The sequence below is a fragment of the Leuciscus leuciscus genome, assembly GCF_965113295.1.
Source record: "Leuciscus leuciscus genome assembly, contig: HAP1_SCAFFOLD_422, whole genome shotgun sequence".
NCBI classification, from domain to species: Eukaryota; Metazoa; Chordata; class Actinopteri; order Cypriniformes; family Leuciscidae; genus Leuciscus; species Leuciscus leuciscus.
Window position 1 is genome coordinate 20,705 of NW_028118317.1, and position 6,796 is coordinate 27,500.

The 6,796-nt window shown below is 34.4% G+C and overlaps 1 long non-coding RNA gene across 1 annotated transcript; it reads right to left on the reverse strand.

The window, feature by feature from the left end:
- Positions 1-208: 208 nt before the first annotated feature.
- Positions 209-6,235, reverse strand: LOC309491671. The gene is made up of 5 exons (XR_014203247.1): positions 5,868-6,235; positions 5,380-5,425; positions 4,174-4,232; positions 2,693-2,726; positions 209-511 (listed from the first exon to the last, which is right to left on the reverse strand). It is a non-coding gene; the product is annotated as an uncharacterized lncRNA (long non-coding RNA).
- Between the last annotated feature and the right edge of the window lie 561 nt (positions 6,236-6,796).

The following is a 6,796-nucleotide window of genomic DNA, read 5'->3' on the forward strand; positions in this document are numbered from 1 at the left end:
TCAATGTTAATGGTTGTCGTGTCATGAAACTGCAGACACACAGACCATAGACCTAAATAAGATTTTAAAGAATATTGATAATATTGAATATTCAATTGAATAACTGTGTAGTGTATATACTTGCATTTGTATATCTTAACAATATAACTGTAATAAACTGCTTACCATTTTCCTGTAAAACAAACTAATCACTCCAAGAAATCAACTATTCAAATCTCAAAATATATTTTTATTACTATTTTGTTCTGCTGGACCAAAACTTAACAGCCGGAAGACTAAAGTATAAATTAACACAATACAACTTAAAAGCCTGAACAGTAAAGTTGTAAATTAACACAATTTCCCTTTAAATAGTCTATAAAATGTTGTTAAAACAATAACATAACAATTAACAAAATATGGCTGCTATAAGGTTCACAAGCTTCATTTATAGCAGCAAGCAGTTTCAGATGATCGCCTACAGACTTTATTTGGGCCTCTATTGCAGCTGGGTCCCATTTCATGACAGCAGCTACAATCAAAGCAAAAAAATCCACATGTTAAATAAATAAATACAAATGCCACTGTTGTGGTTTAGCTTATAGCAGAGATACATAGTTGAAAATTTTTGTACTCGAATCAATTAAATGAAATAAATCACAAATCAAGTAAAATTACATCAAGCCTGATATAAGGCATTCCACACACACACACACACACACACACACACACACACACATATAGGTGCCATTTACAACTGCATGCGATTTTAGTGATCGGATAGCTATATGATCTTGAAAAGACCAGGATTAAATGGCCTCCGAAACGCATTCGTGACGCATTTGAATCTGATTGCTCACACCACTTCAGGAGGTGGTCTGGGCCGCATTCCAGAAGAAACTGGACAAGTGTAAATGCATCTGGTTGTTGAAACCACATGTAAATTTTACTCCTCCCAAAAACGCTCTAAAATAAAGTTGTGAGAGCGTGTTTTAGGCTATAGCCTATGTCATGTTATAGCAAGTTATGTCGACGCTACTGCCGCATCGCCGCTGACCATCTAACGTTATTCATCAAGCCAACGTGCAAACTATCGCAAATTAAAGTGAAAGTAAGTCCCCGATGCTTAACACACAGTTATCATCATTAAAAGTAAAGAAACGAAATGATCTTACCAGGGCTGTTGCCGCTCTCTCCTATTGCTGTCTTTGATTTAGAAATTTTAACGGATGATCAATAAAATGCAGTTCATATCTGTTGCTTTCGGTGACGTGAACGCCATTAAATTTGCATAGCGAGGGAATCGAAGATCTGATTTATATCCATTTTGCAAAAACACATTTATGTGACCAGGTGTAAATGGAATTGTTGTGATAAAACAGATAGCTATCCGATCTGAGAAAACGCATCAAGTGGCCAGGTTTAAACAGCCCCATACACACACACACACACACACACACATATTAGGGGTGTAAGTTAACGGTTCACAAAATTCATGGTTCGGTTCAATACGATACACTTGTGTCATGGTTCGGTACGTTTTCGATACAGGAAAAAGAAAGAAATGCCAGAGAAATTTCCTTGATTTAATATAAAAAAAATAATAATAATTTTATTAAACGTAACATCATAAAGTATGATTTTTTTTTTTTTACTTTGAGGAATGATGAAGCTATAATCGACTCTTAGAAGCATGTAAAACAGCTACTTGAAAAAAAAATGTAATGTAATATTGTAGTTATAAACAAAGGTTTATTTTAGTTCAGATTAACTTTGAGGGCAGTAATTTTATTCATGTCAAAATAAAACCAACGTAATGTAACTTGAAAGCATTATAGCCTACTATTCCTGCCAAACTTCCATGGTTACAGTTTGTTTTACTACAGTAAATCCATGGTGAATGTTGCTGATCTGTGGACACTGGATTGTTCATTCATGGCACAATATTTCCATGTCAGCGCTGTTTGATCCGTTAATAACAGAGATATATGAATGCTTCTCAATAGATCTCGCAGCGATGTTATTACTTCAGTGGGGATCTCTTAGCGCCGTGTAGTAACAGTGTCGATTGATCAAGATCGGCTCGCGCTGCACTGGTCCAAACTGATAAACGGCCCGTGAAGCACATAATAACAGCACCTGCTTTCTGGTCAGTTAGCCTACAGTACCTGCTTTCTGGTCAGTTAGCCTACAGTACCTGCTTTCTGGTCAGTTAGCCTACAGTACCTGCTTTTTTTGTGGAAACCAAATCTTTTGATTGTGAGAGAGCCATGTGTTAAAAGTCAGATGGCACTTTGCTACTTTATGATTTGCCCTATGTCTGAACAAAAGAAATAAAAGTGAACTATCTATACCATATTGAATTGCATAGCATCATATTTTTGCAATGCGTTGAATCAAAATCGAATCGCACCGGATCGTAATAAAAGTGAATCGTATTGCATTGCATCGGTAGCTGGCAGCTGCTTATATGTATCATTAATGTATTGTATCGTTGGCTATGCATCGAGATGCGTATCGTATCGGCCTCAGTTATGGAGATGCACATCCCTAATACCTATATAGGAAAAGTAACTACATTTACATACTGTGAATCGTTTTTGCATCGACATTTTCTTAATCTTACACCCCTAATATAAACACATATAGTACTTTGGAGACCATTAGTGTTGAAATAACATTGAGACAAAGGAGGTAGAGGACGAATACTCACTTCTCTTGGTAGCTGTTCTGATGAATGACGGATCCTGGCCACAGAAAGATAAAAGAGAGAGGTAAAAGGGGGGAATTAATTAGCATTGGTCACATTTCATTCGTTTTGTCTGGTATCTAAAACTTATGTCTGATAGAAAAATGTGCATCACCAAAAGAAGGAACATGTAGATTAACACAGTGGATCTGTCCAAACGGTAATCGTTTTAATAACATTGTCATCTGTACAAAGAAAAAACGTTTCCGTTTTTAGTACATTGTTGATGTGTAAAAGTTCCTTAAGTTTGTGTGTTCTTGACGTCTTTTCTTTTAACCCTGCAGGTAGTTACATTAACGCATCTGTTAATAAAAGTTTTACCTATGGAACTTCGGTATGATGAAAATGTGTGTAATATAGCAAACCCAAACAAACAACTCAATTATTCTATGTTAAACTTAACTCTTCCACCATATCTACTTTAAAATGAAACACAGGAACTTGCCATCCTAGGTCACATTACCATAAATATAATATAAAATTACTATAAGATAAAATTACTTCAGTTAATTTACCATCGGATGCATGTCCCCCTTTGCTAACCCTTTTGTGGAAGGGCTCTTTGTGAAGGGATTTAGATGTTTGCTTCGAACACCCCTTTAATTGTACATTTATTAAATCACATGTAATGTTTATAAATAATACTAGGTAAAGGAGAGCAAACTGATTCCCCCTTCATTTTATCTACCTTATGCCGACCGAAAGGTATATGATTTTCTTTCTTCAGATGAAAACACATATTTTAGAAAAAATAAACTAGACTTTTAGAAATATTATCCATCTCTTGTGTTTGTGTGTCAAATAATGCAAGTGAATAGACACCAAAATGCTGAAGGTCGAAAAAGTAAAGCTCACATGATAAGTGCAGAAAACTTCTTGTGTGAACAACACAGCAAGCTGTGAGTACGCTGTATGAAGTTTCTGGCGTATGCACTTGCATTATATTGGCTTACAATAATGGATAATTTTTCAAAAAATCTTTGTGGAAAGAAAGTCAGATATATATCTAGAATGGCACGAGAGAAGAAAAAAAGAGATCATTTTTTAATTTCGGAGTGCATTGTGCCTTTAAAATTGACTGCGGATTTAAATACTGGGTAACACTTTATTTCTATAGTCCACTTTAGACATTCTACTAACTATAAGTAACTTTGCAACTACATGTCAACTATCTGTCATTAGAGTATTAGTAGACTGTCTGCTTAATATTTGCTAACACTCTGTTTTGTTGGTCCCCTAACAGACATTCTACTGACTATAAGTTACTTGGCAACTACAAGTCAACTTATTCTCCTAACCCGAATCCTAACATCTAAACTTAACCTACCAGTCTATTGACTGTCTACTACAGCCTACTAATACACTAATGAGAGTTAGTTGACATGTTAGTGAAAGTGGACTATCGAAATAAAGTGTAACCAGAAGATACTGCAGTGGATACTTACTAGTGATGGACTTGTTTCTCTGTTGGTGCCTATTCTGCTCCGTAAGTCCAATGCTTGATCTAAAAATATTTTTTTTTTTTTTAAAGAGTTTTAATAGGATTATTGATCGCGTAACATTGGACCATTTTTTAATGTTCCATAAGTGTTATATAAATCTGGAGAACCCTTACTAAAAATTAACAATGTTTTGCGACACTAACCAAATGGTAATAAATGATTGTAATACGTAAAATAGGAAAGAGGCCGCACTATGCATAAACTTTTATTTGCAAAAACAGGTTTCGGCGCGTGCCTTCATCAGTTTCCACGTGCCGAAACGCATTTTTGCAAATAAAAGTTTATGCATAGTGCGGCCTCTTTCCTATTTTACGTATTACAATTATCCAGGCCAGCACTCTAAAAGTTTATTAATATATGCAGTGAAGCCTGCTCCTATACTCACTATCCACCATAAAAACATGGTTTCTACACTATAATAAAAAACATGGTTAATTTAGCAAATGTCCTTAAAGGATTAGTTCACCTCAAAGTTGAAAATTGTGTCATCATTCACTCACCCTCAAGTTGTTTTAAACCTGTATGAATTTCTTTCTTCTGCTGAACACAAAGAAAGATATTTTGAAGAATGTCGGTAACCAGACAGACTTGGGTCCCATTGACTTCCATAGTAGGGAAAAAAAATTCTATGGAAGTCAATGGGACCCAAGTTACAGACATTCTTCAAAATATCTTTCTTTGTGTTCAGCAGAAGAAAGAAATTCATACAGGTTTGAAACAACTTGAGGTTGAGTAAATGATGACAGAATTTTCAACTTTGAGGTGAACTAATCCTTTAAAAGAACAGCTCATCCAAAAAAAAAAAAAAAAAAAAAAAAGAGTTATCTCATTATGTAGCTTACTCACCCATATGTTGAAATTGTATGAGTTTCTTATGTAGAACCATAATTAAGATATCTTGAAAAATGCCTTTTATTTTTGTCATAGGCAACAATGCATACAGTTGTTTTATTCCCAAAATTCTTGTGTTTCACAAAAGTAAGTTATACAGGTTTGAAAATACTTTCATTTTGAAAGACATTTATTTTTGGGTCAGCTAGGCCTGTAAACTCAAGAAGATAAAGCTTGTCTGGAGGGTTTGAACCAGTGCATTTGAGCCGATTCACATATTCTGCCTCTATTTCACGTGTATTTTATGACAATACTCACCGCATCTGAACATCGTGTGGCTGGATAATATTTATTCCCCAAATGCCTGGATCATGAAGGAAACACACACATACACATCAATATTAGTTATTTGTTTTACTTACTTACGGAGACATTTGTAAAGCTTGCTAAATTGACTACCAGCTCCAAAACATATTATTACGACTCGTTAATTTAACTGATCGGTTAGCCATCCCGCGATCAATAGATTCATAAGCCTAGTTTGCAGATTCTTATAGTATAAGACTGTGACAGTTCCTTTCTGTCTAAAGATACAATATTCTCAGTTCACTCGTTGTAAGCTCCCATGCTGAGTTTATTTTATCATAAACTAAGTTAGACAAGTTACACATGCTAGCAGCACATAACATTAATACATTGGAATACCGTATGCACTAACAATATTGCTCTAATCGCGTTTAGATTCTCAATTTAATACACTAGCCTATATCTTGATGTAGCAGAATTTGTATAAAATAAAGTTTTACCTTCCGTAGATTGCAATATTTCCGTTGATAAAATTCTTTGTCCATATTCCTTGTTTGTTCTTCATTTACATCCAGCAACACCCAGCAACTCGCTCAAAATAAACATTTAGCAGTCCGATGAAAAATAATCCATGTTTTAAACGATGTAAAACCCACAGAATAGGCAAATATTGAAGATCCCGCGCAGCAGCAAAGCAAACACCGACTCACTCAACTGACGTTTATTCAAACTTGACTCGTAAAGGCGCGCATAGTTGTCATTGGCTAGATTCCTGGATGACAGACAGAATAAACAGAGAATAACCAATCATGCTCAAAACAGCTAGGAGAGACAGCCAATAGTGTGGCAACATTGCAATTACAGGGAAATATGAAAATATAATATAATATATAATAAAAAAAAAAATATATATATATATATATATATATATATATATATATATATATATATATATATATATATATATATATATATATATTGTGTGCTATTTATTTGGTTGTTTTTGTAGGCTGGCTGTTATATTTAGGCTAATCAATTGGTTAAATTGTTTTTTCATTGCAGTGCATGATTAAAAATTCAACAATAAAAATGAAAGATTAAAAATACTGTAAGAACTTACAGTAACTGACCATATATAATATTTATTTACCACTGTTCTGATAAAGTGCAATTTAATAGAGCAAACAGTATATTAAACAGAGCAAACACTGCATATATTCATATACAATTCTGTATGTAGATCTATATGAAAATCTAAGGAATTGGCATCATGGTGGTGACAGTTACATTCATGTGACCCATAATGACCCTTTTACACTTTCACAAATTATTGACCTTTCCTTTAGAAACACTCTTATGCCTAATAATGTCAACATCCATTTTCACCCTGTGTGGCACAGTTACACAACCTGTTGGTTTAGAGTTAATC